Source organism: Pan troglodytes, chromosome 15, assembly GCF_028858775.2.
Source record: "Pan troglodytes isolate AG18354 chromosome 15, NHGRI_mPanTro3-v2.0_pri, whole genome shotgun sequence".
Lineage (NCBI taxonomy): Eukaryota > Metazoa > Chordata > Mammalia > Primates > Hominidae > Pan > Pan troglodytes.
The window spans coordinates 30852956-30872016 of NC_072413.2; the positions used below are offsets into that span (position 1 = coordinate 30852956).

The window sequence follows — 19061 nt, forward strand, 5'->3', positions numbered from 1 at the left end:
TCCTAAGCTTTGTTTTACTCACTTTACACGCTATTTCAGCTTTAAAATGTATTTTAGTAAATTTTGTTTGATTATAATAATATCATGTTTAGTTATAATATCCTTTTTAAAGCTAAAGACAGAACCCTACTTTATCATCTCATCTTTCATGATACTTTATCTTAGCTGTGTAAATCATGGCACAATCCCATCTTAACATCTGTTCTTCCTTTCTACACTTCCCTCCCATTTTCTTTGCCGCTTGTTATTTTTTTTGTAAATAAAACAGTCTTTAAATCAACTTTTAGAAGAACCATTTCACCTATTTTTTCCCACATAACTAGGCATTTGTACCTTAAAAATGTGATTTTATTATAGTGTGAATTTATTATTATATTCATACTTCCTTGAGGCAGGTCTAGTTGGTTAGTTATGTTAATAGATTGTTAGATTTTTTAAAACCTTTGTTTAAACAGCCTTGCTGAAAGGATATACTCTGAGTTGCTTCTTTGAAAAACACTAAAAGCATCTAATATGACTTGGTAGCTGACCAGCACACTGGTTCATGAAATTTGTAGTCTGCTCCAAAGCTCTCTAACAAGATTAGGTGAGATTGAACTTGAGAAGGTAAAGGTCTCTAAATTGACATAAATTCAAAGGGCAGAACTAGATCATACCACTATTTGAATCGCTATCAAAGTCTAATTTCTGACATATTATATTTGGTCCATTGCAATTTGTGTACATACACATCCTTCTAGTAAATGATGAATGAGGTTTAGCTAACATAATGTAGTTTATACACTTCTAGACATTTGTAGGAAATATATGATTGGGGAGCTCTCTTCTTTGTAAAATGACCTGGGTCGCTTTTCTGGAACACAGTCTCTCTGTTTTATACTAGACACAAACACAAACACTCAGGCATTTATTTCCCTGCTGTCTTTCACTTGATACTTCTTGTATATACTCAAGCTATCATTAGATAGATGGCGAGTAAATACGGAATTTCACTGGATACTTTCATCTGGCTAAAACCATTCATTTTTAAGGGAATTAGACCATTTCTAATGGGAATTTTTGGTCCAGTTTTGAGACTAGAAAATGATTAGTTAAGCTTCATCAAAATATTTGAACTTCCAGTGTTTGAACCTTCTGAAGTTTATTCATAACTTGAGGGGCTATGCATTTTGAATTATGAGGAATTTTGGAAAACTCCTCTGTCTCATTTCTTTTCTTCTTTTCTGCTGCTCATCCCTAAAGCTTTCATTTCTTTTCTAGCTGAAAGTAAGGTAATAATAGTATGATATAAACTTGTGATTCTGATGCTAAGCGGGCTCAATAGCATCAGTGATAACGACTGTTGTAGGGTAATGCCAACCTGCTTACTGTGTTGGAATTTTCCTCCTTAAGACTTTGGAGGTTCTCTTACCTGGCCTGTCGTACACCCAGCAAGCACCTTCACACTGACCACTTTTTTGATCACACATTGTTCCTCTTCTTAACGAGCTCTTCTGAGAGGTGTATACACATGTTTAAAATGGCAACTTTCTGGGCACCACTACCCAGCTTTTTTAATGAAGTTCTTGGGACACAATGTTTTTTTCTCTCAAGTCAATTAGACTAAATATGACTGAACAGAAAACAAAATGTATTTTTCAAAATTATCATCAAATAGTGCTGCTACTAATTTTGGTTGCATTTTAGAGTGAAATCATCTCATTTCCTAGTGAGAACTTTTTAACTATTACTATTAATCAGTAATTGAAAATTTCCCCTCATTTTTGGTGAAGGCTAAGAATTATTAACTGTATAATACAGGACAAAGAGAACAGTAATGTGAACAAAGATATCGCTGAATAAAAATAAATTTGATATTCTAAGTATTCTTCTTCCTTGTTATTATTTTTGTATTTTTTCCAATTGTGTGGTGGTTTTCAGTTGAAGTCCTGCTTCAGACCTTTGGCAAATAGCATCTTTTGTCATTATCTACAGATACTTTTTGTCTCAGTTGTACACAAAAAGCTTAATGACTATGCTCTATTGGCTAATACACAAAAGGGAAATCAGGTAAAAGAGTTTGAAGATGAAATCTCTGGAAAGCCTGCATTTTAAGCAGACTTTCTCTCATAACAGTCTTGTGATATGCCTTGAAATAGAAGCTCTTGTTTTGTGTAATTTTCCAAGGCAATCAATAGTTCTTTCTTCTCATAAGTGGTAAAATTTGATATTAGGAAGTACAGATATACTTCTCATAAAAGGGAGTGTGTTGGGGATGTTGCACTAATGATACAATCAGCAACAGCAGTATCAAATAATGTTTATTAAGCTTAATTTGGCAGGCATTGTGGACTGCCTAACCAATAGCCATTTTCCTCCTTTGTCCTAACAGCGTCACCTGTTTTGTCCACATACTACTTTCTTTCATGGTGTGTGGTCCAGGTGAAGTGGACCCTATTCCCCAGCCCAGCCAGTGAATCACAGTTAGTCTATGAGGCAACCATAAGGGCTCCCTTTGCACAGCTAATTGATGCACTTCTGGCCAGTGAGATATGAAGAGAGTCTATGGGGCTTTGGGAAAGGTTTTCTTTCTCAAAAAGAGATAAACAAGGCTGGGTGCGGTGGCTCACACCTGTTATCCCAGCACTTTGGGAGGCCAAGGCGGGCAGATCATGAGGTCAAGAGATAGAGACCATCCTGGCCAACATGGTGAAACCCCGTCTCTACTAAAAATACAAAAATTAGCTGGGCGTGGTGGTGCACACCTGTAGTCCTAGCTACTTGGGAGGCTGAGGCAGGAGAATCACTTAAATCCAGGCAGCAGAGGTTGCAGTGAGCCGAGATGGTGCCGCTGCACTCCAGCCTGGCAACAGAGCAAGACTCCGTCTCAAAAAAAAAAAAAAAAAAAAAGATAAACAAGAAGAAAAGGTTCCCTTTCAAGCTCTGGATGCTTTCACAAGGGCAACAAGCTGAGGTGCTATAGCCATTTTGTCACTATAAATGGAGCTAGGTCGAGGATAATGCTTAATATGCCAAGGATGGCAGAGGGGAAAAATGGGTTCTTTATATCATTGAACAGCTGAATGAACCAACTCTTGAGGTGTTTGACCTTCAGCACTTCTTATAAGTTCCTTCTTTTTTTTTTTTAACCTTCCTCTAGTTGGAGCTGAAATTTTCTGTTATTAGGGACAAAAACAAATTCTCTCTTAATGAAATATTGTAATCTGTTGAGTATTATATAATTTGAATATTTCTCTACCTATTGAATCTCACAATACTTCCTTTTACATGTTTCCCCCAATGCTAAAACATTACTTTTTTAATTTTTTTTTATTTTTTTTTGAGACAGAGTCTTGCTCTGTCACCCAGGCTGGAGTGCAGTGGCACGATATCTGCTCACTGCAAGCTCCGCCTCTCGGGTTCACGCCATTCTCCTGCCTCAGCCTCCCAAATAGCTGGGACTACAGGCGCCCGCCACCACACCCAGCTAATTTTTTGTATTTTTAGTAGAGACGAGGTTTCACCATATTAGCCAGGATGGTCTCGATCTCCTGACCTCATGATCCGCCCACCTCGGCCTCACAAAGTGCTGGGATTACAGGCGTGAGCCACCACGCCCAGCCTAAACCATTACTTTTTAACCTCTTCTCAACTTATTGCTACATGGTGACTTTGTTCACACTAACGCTATTAAAATTATTCTCATCAATGTTCCCTCATGACTTCTTGGTTACCAAATAAGTCCCTGAGCCTCAGATTCCTTTCTATAAATCATTGATTGGTGGCTTTTAATTAAGCATTATTAGCCAATTATTAAAAAGACAAAAAATAACAGATGTTAGCAAGATTGCAGATAAAAAGGAATACTTATACAGTCTTGGTGGGAGTGTAAATTAGCTCGATCATTGTGGAAAGCAGTGTAGGGATTTCTCAAAGAGATAAAAATGGAACTACCATTCAACCCAGCAATCCCATTACTGGGTATATATCCAAAGGAATATTAATCATTCTATCATAAAGACACATGCATGTGTATGTTCACTGCAGCACTATTCACAATGGCAAAGACATGGAATCAGTCTAAACGCCCATCAATGGTAGACTGGATAAAGAAAATGTGGTACATTAACACCATGGAGTACTATGCAGCCATATAAAAGAAAGAGATCATGTCCTTTGCAGGAACATAGATGGATCTGGAGGCCATTATCCTTAGCAAACTAACACAGGAACAGAAAACTAAATATGTTCTCACTTATAAGTGGGAGCTAAATGACGAGAGCACATGGACACATAGAGGGGAGCAAAAGACATTGGAGCCTTTTGGAGGGTGGAGGGTGGGAGGAGGGAAAGCATTAGGAAAAATAACTAATGGGTACAAGGTTTAGCATCTGGATGACAAAATAATCTGTACAACAAACCCCAATAACAGGTTTACCTGTATAACAAACCTGCACATGTGCCCCTGAACTTAAATAAAACTAAAAAAAAGTTAGCCTCTTTTTTCAAACTAAATCTTACTTATAAGCCCAACATATATGTATATATTTATAAACAGAGTGGAATTTTTCAGTTGACTCAGTGGAATTTTTGAGTTTTATAAACTCAGTAGAATTTTTCAGTTGATTCAGTTGGAATTTTTCAGTCAACTGAAAACCTGGGGGCTTTGCCCTTTGCTCACTGTCCCCTGCGACTTCTGTAGCCCTCCCTATCTCTGACCTCTGCAAAGCTCACAGGTACCATGGGACATAGTACTAAAACTAGCCTCTGAATTTAACCTTACTGTCGGTGCCTCTCCTGCCTCTTCTCCATTTGCACTTTATATGCCTCTCCTATCCAGAATCCTTCAGTGGCTTTCCATTGCCTATCTATAAAGTTCCTTTCTAGCCTTGTTCCTTTGACGCTCCCTTTTCTTCCTTTGCTATAGCCACATGAGGGTACCTCTAGTCTCCAAAACGTCCCAGTTTATCTTTTGTTGCTATGCTCTTCTTGTTCAGCTCCCTATCTTTGCTCATCTCCACCTGTTTAATCCTCCCCATTATCAGGTTTTATCTCGGTGGTCTGTCTGCCACCCAGTAGCCATCTATACCAAAATGACTCTCAATTTTATCAATTCCCACAGCGTTTGTACCTCATTTATAGCACTTATCACATTCTGTCTTTGAATTTTGTATTAAAGATATTCCTCAAGCTGCATTCTTCTTAAGGTGGGGAACCATTTCCTGTTCATTGTTCTGCACACTGCAATGCTCAGCATAATATATCCCTCAAAGACTATTCTTGAACAAAATGCTTGTTGAGTGACAAACAATTTATAACACAAATCAAAACCCTTAAATTACGTGTGTCCTTTAGGTTGTTTTGTTTTGAGACAGGGTCTTGCTCTGTCACACAGGCTGTAGTGCAGTGGCACAATTTCAACTCACTGCAACCTTTGCCTCCCAGGTTTGAGTGATTCTTGTGCCTTGGCCTCCCAAGTAGCTGGGACTACAGGTGTGTGCCACCAAACCCAGATAATTTTTGTGTATTTTTAGTAGAGACAGGGTTTCGCCATGTTGGCAGGCTGGCCTCAAACTCCTGGCCTCAAGTGATCTGCCTGCCTCAGCCTCCCAAAATGCCAGGATTACAGGCATGAGCCACCACACCCAGCCCTTCAGGTCATTTTTTTTTTTTTTAGTTCTTTAAGCATTTGTTCCTTTTTTGTGAGTTGATTCATACTCTTTGAGATTATGTAGGATTAAATTGATTTAATTAAATTTCATTATATGATAGAAGCTAGAACAATTAAATAAAACACAGGGAAAGCTACTTTTTAATGCAAAATATTTTATATCTTTGCATTTCACAGCCTAAAAAAGAAAGAAAAACAAAGCAATCTACTATGTCTGTACTTGGAAATTTTATTTTTACTTTTTTCTACCATTAAAAAAATTTTTCAGTAGCTTTAGGGATACCAGCGGTTTTTGTTTACACGGATGAATTGTATAGTGGTGAAACCTGAGATTTTAGTGTACCCTTCACCAGAGTAGTATACGTTGTACCCAATATGTAGTTCTTTTATCCTTCTCCTTTGTCCTACCCTCCCTGCTTCTGAGTCGCCAATGTCTATTATGCTACTCTGTATGCCTTTGCATACCCATAGCTTAGCCCCCACTTACAAGTGAGGACAGAGGTATTTGGTTTTCCATTCCTGAGTTACTTCACTTGGAATAATAACCCTCACGTCCATCCAAGTTGGTACAAAAGACATTATTTTGTTCTTTTTCATGACTGAGTAGTATTCCATGGTGTGTATATGTCACATTTTCTTTATCTACTCATTGGTTGATGGGTACTTAGGTTGGTTCCATATCTTTGCAACTGTGAATTGTGCTGTGATAAACATATTCATGCAGCTGTCTTTTTGATATAATGACTTTGTTTCATTTGAGTAGATACCCAGTAGTGGGATTGCTGGATCGAATGATAGATCTACTTTTAGTTCTCTGAGAAATCTCCATGCTGTTTTCCACAGGGATTGTACTAAATTGCATTCCCACCAGCAGTGTATAAGTGTTCCCTTTTCATCACATCCACGCCAACATTTATTGTTTTTTGACCTTTTAATAATGGCCATTCTGGCGGGGGTAAGGTGATTTTAATTTGCATTTCCCTGATGATCAGTGATTTTAAGCATTTTTTCATGTTTCTTGGCCATTTGTACATCTTCTTTTGAGAAATACCAGTTCATATCATTTGCCTACTTTTTTTTTTTTCAAACAAAAATAAAACTGTATTTGAATTGCATTGGTTTTTTCCACTAATATGCAGAACCCAGTGCAGGACCCTACTTTTTAATGGGATTATTTTTTTTTTCTTGGTTATTTGTGTTTCTCGTAAATCCTGACATTAGTCCTTTGTCAGATGCATAGTTTGCAAGCATTTTCTCCCATTCTGTGGGTTGTCTGTTTACTCTGATGATTATTTCTTTTGCTCTACAGGAGCTCTTTAGTTTAGTTAGGTTCCATTTATTTATTTTTATTTTGGTTGTGTTTGCTTTTGGGGTCTTAGTCATACATTCTTTGCCTAAGCCAACATCCAGGAGAGTTTTTCTTGTAGAATTTTTATGGCTTCAGGTCTTAAATTTAAGTCTTTAATCCATCTTCAGTTGAGTTTTGTATATAGTGAGAGTTAAGGATCCAGTTTCATTCTTCTACTTTGGCTATCCAGTTTTCCCAGCACCGATAGTGTTTTCTTTCTCCAATTTATGTTTTTGAATGCTTTGTTGAAGATCAGTTGGTTGTAAGTATTTGCCTTTATTTCTGGATTCTCTATTCTGTTCCATTGGTCTATGTATATACTTTTATACCAGTACCATGCTATTTTGTTTACTATAACCTTGTAGTATAATTTGAAGTCACATAATGTGATGTCTCCAGATTTGTTCTTTTTGCTTAGGATTGTTTTGGCTATCTGGGCTCTTCTTTGGTTCCCTATGAATTTTAGGATTTTTTCTTCTAATTCTGTGAAAAATTATGTTGATATTTAATAGGAATTGCATTGAATCTGTAGATTGCTTTGAGCAATATGGTCATTTTCACAATATTGATTCTTCCAATGTATGAGCATGGAATGTATTTTCATTTGTTTGTGTCATCTATGATTTCTTTCAGCAGTGTTTTGTAGTTCTCCTTGTAGAGATTTTTCACCTCTTTGGTTAAGTATATTCCTGGATATTTTGTTTTATTTTATTTCATTTGCAGCTATTATAAAAGGGATTGAGTTCTTGATTTGATTCTCAGCTTGGCCATTGTTGGTGTAGAGTGGTGCTACTCATTTGGATGCATTGATTTTGTAACCTGAGACTTTACTGAATTCATTGATCAAATCTAAGAGTCTTTTGGAGGATTCTTTATGATGAAAACATTGGCAAACTGAGATAGTTTAACTCATATTTTCCAATTTGGATGCCCTTTATTTCTTTCTCTTACCTTATTTCTCTGGGTAGGACTTCTAGTACTATGTTGAATAGAAGTGGTGAAAGTGGGCATTTTTATCTTGCTCCAGTTCCCAGGGGGAATGCTTTCAACTTTTCCCCATTCAGTATGACATTGGCTATGGCTTTGTTATATATGGCTTTTGTTATTCTGTGACATGTTCCTTCTATGCCTAGTTTGTTGAGGGTTTTTATCATAAAGGGATGCTGGATTTCATTGAATGTTTTTTCTGCATCTACTGAGATGATCATGTGGTTTTTGTTTTTAATTCTGTTTATATGATGAATCACATTTATCGACTTGTGTATGTTGAATCATCCTGTGTCCTCAGGATGAAACCCACTTGATCATGATGAATTATCTTTTTGATGTGCTGTTGGGTTCAGTTTGCTAGAATTTTGTTGAGGATTTTTGCATCTATGTTCATCAGAGATAATGGTCTGTAGTTTTCTTTTTTTGTTAAGTCCTTTTCTGGCTTTGGTATTAGGGTAATACTGGCTTCATAGAATGAGTTAGAGAGGATTCCTTCTTTCTCAATCTTTTAGAATAGTTTCATAGGATTGTGACCAGTTCTTTGAATATCTGGTAGAATTTGGCTGTGAATCCATTTGACCCAGGGCTTTTTTTCATTGGCAGTTTTTTTTTAAATTATTGATTCATTCTCACTGCTTGTTATTGGTCTGTTCAGGATTTCTATTTATTCTTGATTCAAGCTAGGAGGGTCATAAGTTCCCTGGAATTTATCCATTTCCTCTAGATTTTTCAGTTGTGTGCATAGAGTTATTCATAGCAGTCTGGAATGATCATTTGTATTTCTGCAGTATTGGTCATAATGTCTCCATTTTCGTTTCTAATTGAGCTTATTCTTCTTTTGACTTTTGAGCTTATGGCTTCTTTTCTTGGTTAATCTAGCTAATGGTCTATCAATTTTATTTTTCCTTTCAAAGAACTAACTTTTCATTTCATTGGTGTTTTGTGTTTTTTCTTGTTTTAATTTTATTTAGCTCTGATCTGGTCTTTTTTATTTCTTTTCTTCTGCTAGGTTTGCGTTTGGTTTGTTCTTATTTCTCTACTTTCTTGAGGTGTGGCATTAAACTGTCAATTTGTGATCTTTTAGACTTTTTGATGTAGGCATTTAGTGCTATGAGCTTTCCTCTTACCATTGCTTTTGCTGTATCCCAGAGGTTTTTATAATTTGTCTTACTGTTATCATTCATTTCAAATAATTTAAATTTCCATCTTGGTTTTATTGTTAACCCAAAAATCATTCAAGAGAAGATTATTTAACTTCCATGTGTTTGTATAATTTTAAGGGGTTTTTTAGATTGATTTCTAGCTTTTTTCTGCTGTAGTCTGATAAGTTACAGAAGATAGTATTTTGATTTTTTAAAAATTGAGGCTTGTTTTGTGGCCTATCATATGGTCTATCTTGGAGAATGTTCCATGTGCTGACGAGAATAATGTATATTATACAGTTCTTAGGTAGAATGTTCTGTAAATATCTGTTAGGTCTATTTGTTCTGGTGCAGTTTAAGTCTAGTGTCTTTCTGTTGACTTTCTCCCTTAATGATTTGTCTAGTGCTATCAGTAGAGTTGAAGTCGCCCACTATTATTGTGTTGCTGCATACTTGGACATTTTAAGCAGGGTTATTTATGAGTTTGTTAGCTCACTGATATCCTAGGCATACCAGTTATGAATTAATGATAAGTGTGACAGATGTACTAATACTCTAATTTTTAAACACTTAATTTTCATTTAAGTATTATAATTGTTATTGAGCTCCCAGAGGGGACAGTCAAATATGTAGTCTCAATAAAGCATATATCCTTTTAAATTTATTTTCCTGTTTCCTATAACTTTTGTAAGATTATCATTCCTTAATAGAATGTACCTGAAAATTTCATTAATTTTAATAAAAATACCAAAAGTTGGTGAAAGAAGGAATGTACCACTGTACTACTATCTAGTTAGTTCCTGCTATTTCGTTTTAGTTACTTACTGCTTCATAATTTTAATGTATGTCACCAATATTTTTAAATAATTCTGATGACAAGGAAAGGGAATGTTGATTTGATGAGCTTTCAAATAAACTGTAATAAGAATATATCACATGATATAGTAGTGATAATATAATGATTGAAATGCTTTGAAAGAAAACTTTAATGTTTTTTTCAAGACCAATATTATCTGTTATTTTCACTGGGGAGGATTTGACTAGACTAGATATAATAATAGAGACAAATAGACATAATTACAGAACTAGATAATTGAGAGCTTCAAATAAGCCCATATAACCATAAGCCATAAGAAAAATATAAGGTGCTGACCCTAGGGACCAGGAAGTTAAAGAATCCCTTCTCTGCATCTGTTTCATCATCTGCAAATGAATGATAATCCTCTCTCCCTCCCTCAAAGGGTTATTGAATTGATTAGATGAAATATATGAAATTATCGGAGTTGGTTGCTAAGAAGACAAATAATGTTCTATACAACATTTCTAAACTCATGTAGTTGCTGTCAGGGTGGGAGTCTGACTTCTTGTTCTCATGCAAAGGCAGGTGGGGAGCTGTGGCCATGAGCTGGGCTACAGTGAGGAGCTTTGAGTGGGACATAGAACAGGAGGATCATAGCACCCAAGGTGAAGGTGGGCATGAGAACTAATGGTTCAGTCTAAAGTAAAGACTGAGTTTACAATAGGAAGCAGAGAGAATGAATCTGAAAAGAAAAACAGGAAGTAGAACCTGGAGAGAACCACTTTGAGGCACCAATAATCAGAGCCAGATGCCTCACGATAGGACCATGGGTGCTACCAGTGGTGGTGGTAGTGGTAGGGTGTGTGAAAAATCAGTCCCCGCACAGGCCATGCCTTCCACACACTATCCTATGATTCCTAGGCTTTCTCTTCAGTGCTAAAATACTGGTCCTATAGATGCCACAGGTTCAGTTTGTGGCTTCCTACTTTTAAGCTCCAGCATTAAACCCTAAGGTGATGAGATCTTGAGGCTTAAAAGATACAGGATCTGAAATCTTGAAATATGTTTTCAATATTTGTTGTTGTTGTTAGTGGGAAATTATTATTATGATACTTTGTCAAGAGCCTTTGATGCTAAGACCTAATTAACATGTATTTAGAGATCTAGAATAAATTGCTTCCATGATTGTGTGCTTATGATTTACTCTTGTTAGTTCTAGTATCCATAGGTGAATATTTGAAACATGACAATTGGCTGGTGACTTAACAATGACTTACCTGCTTATCCCTTTTCACTTCCCACATCCCCCTACTTCTTACCCATTAATTCTGTAGGACTCAGTTTAAATCAGGAAAGGAAAATGAGTCACCTAAAATGAGTATAGTCAAAGAAAGTCTCTGGACCTTATGGCATTGCCCATAAGAGCCTCACTAAATTCTGGTCTGCAAAATATTTGAAACCAGTGATGCCTCTGTGGGGTCAAGCCTGGAGACAGAGAACCGTGGCATAATTTGCAGTTAGAGAAGACTCAGAAGAGAGTGAGAGAAGCAAATTTTTCTAGGTAGCTTTACCTGTTTCAGCATATATGGCCAGGTCTTTAAACTTCCAGTTCATAAAGCCGTATTCCTTGTCCTAATAATTTTCATATCTTTGTCTCCTAACAAGCACTGAGCAGTAAGTGGGCTCCACTGTCTGTCTGCATCTGATTGCCCCGACTGTGTTAGTCATCATCTGCTCATAGAAGCATGGAAACCCTGGGGGAATAAGTGTTTGGCAGAGTCAGCAAATTGGTTGGTTTGTGCAAAGTTTTGGGAGAAGAGAGTAGAGTGGCAAAGTGAATTAACAGTGATAACATGAGTAAAAGTGGTGCTGAAAATGCAGCGGGATGGCCTCCTATCTAACTGTATTATGATTTTGAATAAAAAAAGAGATCTTGGTAAGTAAAAACTTATTTTTAGTATTAGAAGATATTCACATAGTGCATAATGAAAAGCAAGTCTTTGGATTTTTGAGTCAAGGACCTACACAATTGCTGAGAGTGTTAGAAGATACTTGTTGTATTAGGTGGTCATAAATGACAACAAAGCACAGGACTAATAGGACAGAGGGAAATGTGCTGTTCAAGAAAAATAGTCTTCTTTTCTTAAAACATATGACATTTCTGCATCCTGCATTTGCCATGATATAATGACCCATTAACAGAAAAGAAATGAAAAATAAGGAGTCAGCATGGTTGATGGTTGTTACCTAAGCCCATAATAACATTTTAAATTGCTTAAAGTTGCAGTCTCCTAAAAAGAAAATACAGTTGTTGAGTGGCCCTTTTGGCTACCTGGCAAGATGTGTAATTCAAAAGACTCAAGATTTAATTCTTCTGGAATCTTATTTCAGATTTCCTATGTAAAAGAGTCAGAGCATTTTTTATATTACAGAGGAGTATGAGACAATTAAGGCCAGAAAAAAATAGGCAGAGAAAAATAAGAAAACATACTTCTTTCCCTGTTTCACAATACTTTGGTAGAGTGCTAAGTAAGACAAACAACCCTATAATTAGAAAGAAAATTATGAGAAGTTATTTTTATTCTCAAAAATCACATTAATGGCTTTGTCTGCAGCTCAGTTATTACCAATTGCTATTAACTTGTTGGCACAAACAAGCTTAAAATTTATTTTATATTCTGTAGTCCTAATAATTTTTTTGAAAAAGTGTGACATTCAAATGGTGTAATTAAAACAAGTAGAATAATAAACATATATTTATGAAGGGTTTGTGTGTGTATTTGTTTTAAGTTGAACAGATAATTCCTAGTGATTTTGTGAGTCATACAGTGAATAATTAAAATAAATTTAAATTCAAATATTAACATTTCAATTTCCAGTTTGGTGAACATAAGCAAATTATTATAAGTTTGTTTTCAATTCCTGCAAAGCATATTAAAATTAACTTTTCCTCAATTTAAGTAATGTGTATAACTAAACTTCCTTCCCACTGTGAAAAGGTTTCATTTATTGCTATTTGTAAACTGCCTAGGATAGATTCAGAGTGGATTGGGCTAGAAACTCCTTGAACAGTTTCTTTTGAAATAACACTACATACGTTAAGCTCAATTACACATCCAAACAGCCACAGCTCACTTTTGGTAATTTATTCATTGATTTAACATAGTACCCAGAAGAGCCATGCCTGCTGTCATTTTTGTAATATATTATGTTTTAAATATACTCATGCTCACCCATGCACACCATTAAGGTGTGCATAAACCTGTGTTTTTCTCTCTTGACAGCTATAAATGTTTGTTATTATTACACAAAACATATGTTCATGTTGTTTTTGTCTAAATTATTCTATCTGGGGCTATAAAGTTTTAATGTTATTAGTTGCCCTTAGAATTTTAATGTTTCACTGCTGTAACCTTCTTAGGATTTCTGTGCAATTAAGTAGAAACTATTTCACTGCAGCCTGGAAGAACAATATATTTTATACAAATAAAAAAAAAACCCTTCTTACTCCATTTTCTTTCAGTGTAGTAAAAATATTTGCCTGACAGTTTTGCTTTTTGGTCTGTGGAAACCTCACCTGTGGTCATACCTGTGCACCAGCTGTGTGTAGAACATTTCTCTTTCTGCTCCTGGCGTTTGTTGGAAAGATTTGAGTTAAGCACCCTTTAAACCAAAGGGACAATATTTCACCAGCCTTTCAGAGGTCATTCCAGGTGCTATTTAGGTGACTGTATTTCAGCCTGGCTTTAGTTTAACATATACAGAGGCCAAAAGGGACTAAATAAGAAGCCCATTATAATGGCAAAATATGTGTCTAACTTGGGTTCTTACCAGCATGGTTCAAAGGTGGTTTTATTTACAAATAAGTGGAAGCACTAACATTTGGTGGAGCCACAGAGATGTTTTCCCTTATGTCTTCTCTCATTTTCATACCCACTGGTTGGTTATACTTGGTCCAGGCCTCATCGTCAAGTCAGATAGGACTGCAGACTTACTTAGAAACCTAGTTTCTCACATATAGAATCATTGCATCGCAAATAATTTTTATTTTACAGCAGAGCTTCTAAGAGTATTCTGACTTGTTTAGTATAATCTTAATGTTGGCATTGTCTACCCCAACCCCAGTGGTCTTTCATTTGTACAGTGCTAGGGCCGAGTTATGTCACTGGCTTTTAATTGGCTCTCAGCTTCAATTTTCCTTTTTTTAAAATATACTAATCACTCTACCTTCATTGTCATCTTCCTAAAATACATGTTGGATCACTCAAACTCCAGCTCAGAAGCCTTGCCAATGAATAAACTCAAAATCCTTAAAAAGATGTTGACAATTTTCCTTGATCCAGCACCAAATCGCTTCTCCAGGCTCATTGGCCCTTAGTTCTATTGCATTTCCTATACCTCAGTCCACTGGACCTGCTCACAGCTTCTCCAACACTACTCAGCCACAGGTCCAAGTCAGCACGTGTGATGTTTCCTCAGGGTGGGTGCTCTTCTCTACTTTCTGTTCATCCAACCTCTATTTCTTCAAAATTCAGTTCAAATACTGCTTCACCCATTAAGCTCTTCCTAATTCTCCCTCAGTCAAAATTAATCACATTTGATGCATCCCCTCAGCACATTGCTTCGGTGTGGTTTCTCACATATGTCATCCTTTGATGTTCACTAGATTATAAGCTCCTTGAAGGCAGGAACTATACCTTTCATCTTCATTTTCTTACCGGTGCCTCACACAACATGTAATAGGTGCTGCTTTATTGGCAAATGGATGAACAATATTTCTTTCTACTTTATTAATCTTGAAATTGGGAATCACTGAATTGTTAGACTGTCAACTTAATTTCCCTACATTTGTGGCTTTATGAACATGGTTATAGATGTAAACATACCTGACACGCTTATAGAAGAAGAGATTATATATTTCCTCAGAGCAACACATTATGCTAGTGGAAAAATCTTTGTTAATAAGTTATTTTGCTTACATCTGAATGTACCATCAAATGCTCAGTTCATTCATCTCGTATCTGTCCTTAGAGGGATCAAAGATTATTTTGCCTTTATTCTTTGAATAATCTCTTACTAAAGTAAATAATCAGCGTGAAAATCAGAAAAACAAAATAAATGAACTTTGAATTGGGGTATCTCATATATCAGGATTGCTTCACTTCAATTTGTAGCCCAGTTTGACTTGTAAGAAAATTAGTGGAAATTAATCAATATATGGTATTATTTTGTTTTTCCAAGATTGTGGGTTTGAGTTGCCACAAATTAGAATTATTTGCTACCAACTTAGCCCACTCTTCATTAAGATATAAAATTTCACAGCATCATGAGGAGTTTGTTCTTTTTCCTTAAACAGTACCCCTAAAATAATATATATTATGGAATGAGAATTTCTCAGTCTTCTCAGGAGCCTTCCAAGACATTGTTTAGCAAAACAATGGGTTAGTGTTTCTTCTTCTCTTTTTTCTAGCACAACCCTCAGTTCCTTTCCAGGAAAGGAAAACAGGAAATTAAGTTCTTAAAGGGTTCCTGGAAGTCTCTCTTGTTAAAATCACCTGTTTGGACTTTTCTTTGTGTCTCCCACACTTCTAAGTTTAACACCACATGCAAAGCCCAGTTAGAAAGAGATCTAGAAAGCCACATTTAACTTCCTTTTTAAGCTTTCATTTTTTTTTTTTCTTTTTTAGAGTGGTCTCAAATGGTGGGGATTAAGGTCTTTAACAGGCAGCAGTCACTGTCCACAAATAGTAGACCTCTCTAATTCACACCATTTTAATTACATCTAAAATTTCTGCCAATTATATGGCGAAGGATTATATGGCAGGGCAAAGGACGCGGGGTGGATGTGGAGCCTGAGCAGCTTTCTCTTTTAGAAACAGAAGAACCTATAATGGAAAAATGCAACAGTTGTTGAAGAATGGAGATAACAGAAGTGCTAAGTCAAGGTACTTGATTACACAATAATCTTCCACAGAGTGCTCATTACTGCCAAATAATTGACTGTGTTGCCAGGTTTCTCAGTGAGGAAAGGGTCAAGGAGGTCAGTTATCTGGTGGTAATGACCGTAGCAGTCATTAGAGGGTATTAAAGCTATTAAGAATAGAAGTTTAACTTTTTATTGAAGTTTTTATTTAAATGATATTAACTTCAATTCAACTTTTAATTGAGGTGCAACCATCCAAATTCTACAGTCGGGCACCAAGAAGTAATGAACATAAAATTGCATGTTCTTTTGATAGGTTGATGGGTCTTTATTAGAATTTCAAGGGCCTCCACAGAGCTGTTATTAGACACAAACTGCTCTGAAGTCTTCTATTAGAATTAGGGCTGGGTGAAAGATTTCTAGGAAATAATTTTAACCTGGACCACTGAAAGGTTTAGGGAAAAAAAGAAAGGAAGGAAGTTCTGTCTTTTGTTTTTGCCTTTATTTTTATTTTTTTTAAGGTGAAAAGGCCTGTTTATATGGCCAGATTTGCATGCATTTGCCAGGCCTTTAAACATAATATATATCTCCTTTTCTCCCTTTCTCTCTTCCTTCCTTTTTTCCTTTCTCTGCAACTCAATGGAAATAGAAAAAAAGTCCAAAACACCAGATTTTTTTTTTCCTCTAAATTTTAAGGAATGTTATCTTTCCTAAAAATTAAACACATCTGTGTGTTGCTGTTTCTATTAAGGTAGCAGTATCTGTGAAAAGTCAGAATAAAATGAACACTTTGTTAAAATATTTAAGTTAAGCCAAATAAAAATGAAAGTTAATGCCAGAACTTTACCATTCGTGATTTATAAATAAGCTGTTTTCTAAATAAAAATAACCACCCACCTGCAGTCAGATCTCTTAGAGAAATGGGAGGGATGTGCAGTTTGAGGAGGGGATCTTCTATTACTACTCCTCCAGGAAGAAAAGATAATTTCGAGGTTCATAATTTTACCTCTGTGAGCCAACAAGGAAGGAGCTGTGGGTAGTGAACAATTTCATAAACAAAATCGTCCATACCTAAAACCCTTTGTTTCTTTGTAATCATAAACTTTATGAAGATTCGCTGTTAAGTTGGTTGGCTGCCATTTACAGCAAAGATATTTGCTAGAAGAATTGATAATGGCCTTTTTTCCTTTGGAAAAGAACTTAAGCTATTTTACATTTTTGGTAGATAGCCAGCATTTTGTCATTTAAACGTGTCACATTACTATGAAAACATCATGCATCATAACACAGCATAACAATGTGTTTTGCTGAAGTGCGAGTTTCTCAAAAAAAAAAAAAAAAAAGGAAAGAAAAAGAAAGAAGGCAGTCATGTTTTTTTTTTTTCCACAATGTGAAAGCCATTCGAGTATATTTTCCCCCAAGAGCCTGTAGAACTGGGCGCTTGAACTAGCCACACATCTGTGGATGCTCAGCTGTAAGTGGGTCTCTCTTATAAATGTGAGGGGCCAACCCTAAGCTTTGTTGCTAGTAAGAGAATGTACAAGTAAGATTATGAGAAGTTCAAGTGAAGCTAATTGCATATAAGCATTTTTTTTTTGTCAGGAAGCCAGAAGAACTAGAACCTGGATTTTTAAATATAACTCAATACTTCAGTGTGACTTGAAATTATGTCTTTTATAAGAATGAGAATACTCTGGCCGGGCACAGTGGCTCATGCCTGTAATCTGAACACTTTGAGAGGCTGAGGCAGGAGGATCTCTTGAGGCCAGGACCAGCCTGGGCAACAAGCAAGACCCTGTCTCTACGGAAAATTAAATTTTTTTAAAAAAGAATGATAATACTCTGCCATAATTCATTGACTTACTAAAGTGTTGGTTTGGAATGACCTCATTATGAGAGGAAAAGAAAACTGCTTCCCAATAGCTAGGTTTAAATGACCATTTCTGTGTGGTATCTGGAAATGTATTCTGGTATGTGAATTTTTCTTCTCCAGTGTACAGGCCAAAGTACCAGCTCTCAACTGCCTCTTCTTGTTCCCATTAAATAAGTTGTCACAATTTAACATGTAGACGTTTTAAATGAAGATCTCATTTCATCTTAAACTTGGGCTTTGAGAAGATCTTATTTCATAGGCCCACTTCATTTACTTCAAACCATCTTTAAATTGGAATTAGAAATAAAGTCCCAGTTAGAATATAAGCAGCTTATTTGATTGTTCAACATTAGAGAATGCAAGATTTTTTTTCAACTATAATAACAGTATGTTGGAAATTACCACATGTTGCTATTGTAAGGAAAAAAAGGCAATATAATGCATTACTTGTAGAATTTGATGAAAAACTTTTTAATGCAATGGAATTGGGTATCAGCATTGATTTTATTTTCCAAGACATTTTGCAATAATTTTTACAGTAGTTCAGGGGAAAAAAGGAGATACTTTTGGACCAGAGAGAAAAAATTCCTATCAAGGCTGTCACCTGCTAGGACTTAGAAGCAAGCAATGATCCCAATAGAAGTGAAATTATAACCTGATATGCGAGCCTCTAATGTTCTTTGAAATTTGAGGTAAAAGGGTAGGTAAGCCCTTCTACATGGCATGTGTAAAGTCTATGTAACAATGTAACCCTTTCCTGATACAAAGGGGTTAATTCTTTTAATGTTTTAAATAATTTATTGTTCTTTATGATATTAATAGTAATAGATGCTCATTGAAGAAAACCTGGAAAGTACAGAAAATAATACAAAATAAATAAAATCACAACTATCTTACCACCAAATGACAAGGTTGGCTAACATTCTGATGTAGTCAGCAGATATTCTTCTGGCTTCTGATGTAGCCATTACAGCATTCTGATGTAGCATTCTGAAGATCCTTCTGGTCTTTCTTTCTACTGCTAATAGTTTTGTTGAATTTTTAAAAATTCACAGATTACATGGAGAGATTTAAATTAGATCAAGATATTTTACACTTCATATTTTTATTAAGAAATATACTTTCCATGTCTCATTTTCCACAAATAACATTTCGTTTTGTTTGAGAGATTTGTTCTCATATTTATTTTACTAAAATTTCATATGGCATATGAAATACCTCATCTGTTGTTTACCATGTTATTTTTAAAAAATTATTCTTTGAGCGCCCCGTATATAAGATTAAGATTAGCACCGTGTGTGTAAGATTAAGATTAGCACCACTTCTGTGCTTATGC

At 35.8% G+C, this 19061-nt stretch overlaps 1 protein-coding gene across 8 annotated transcripts in view; it reads left to right on the forward strand.

The window, feature by feature from the left end:
- Positions 1-19061, forward strand: part of AKAP6 (A-kinase anchoring protein 6) — a 622676-nt gene that overhangs the window by 401977 nt on the left and 201638 nt on the right. The window lies entirely within an intron of this gene.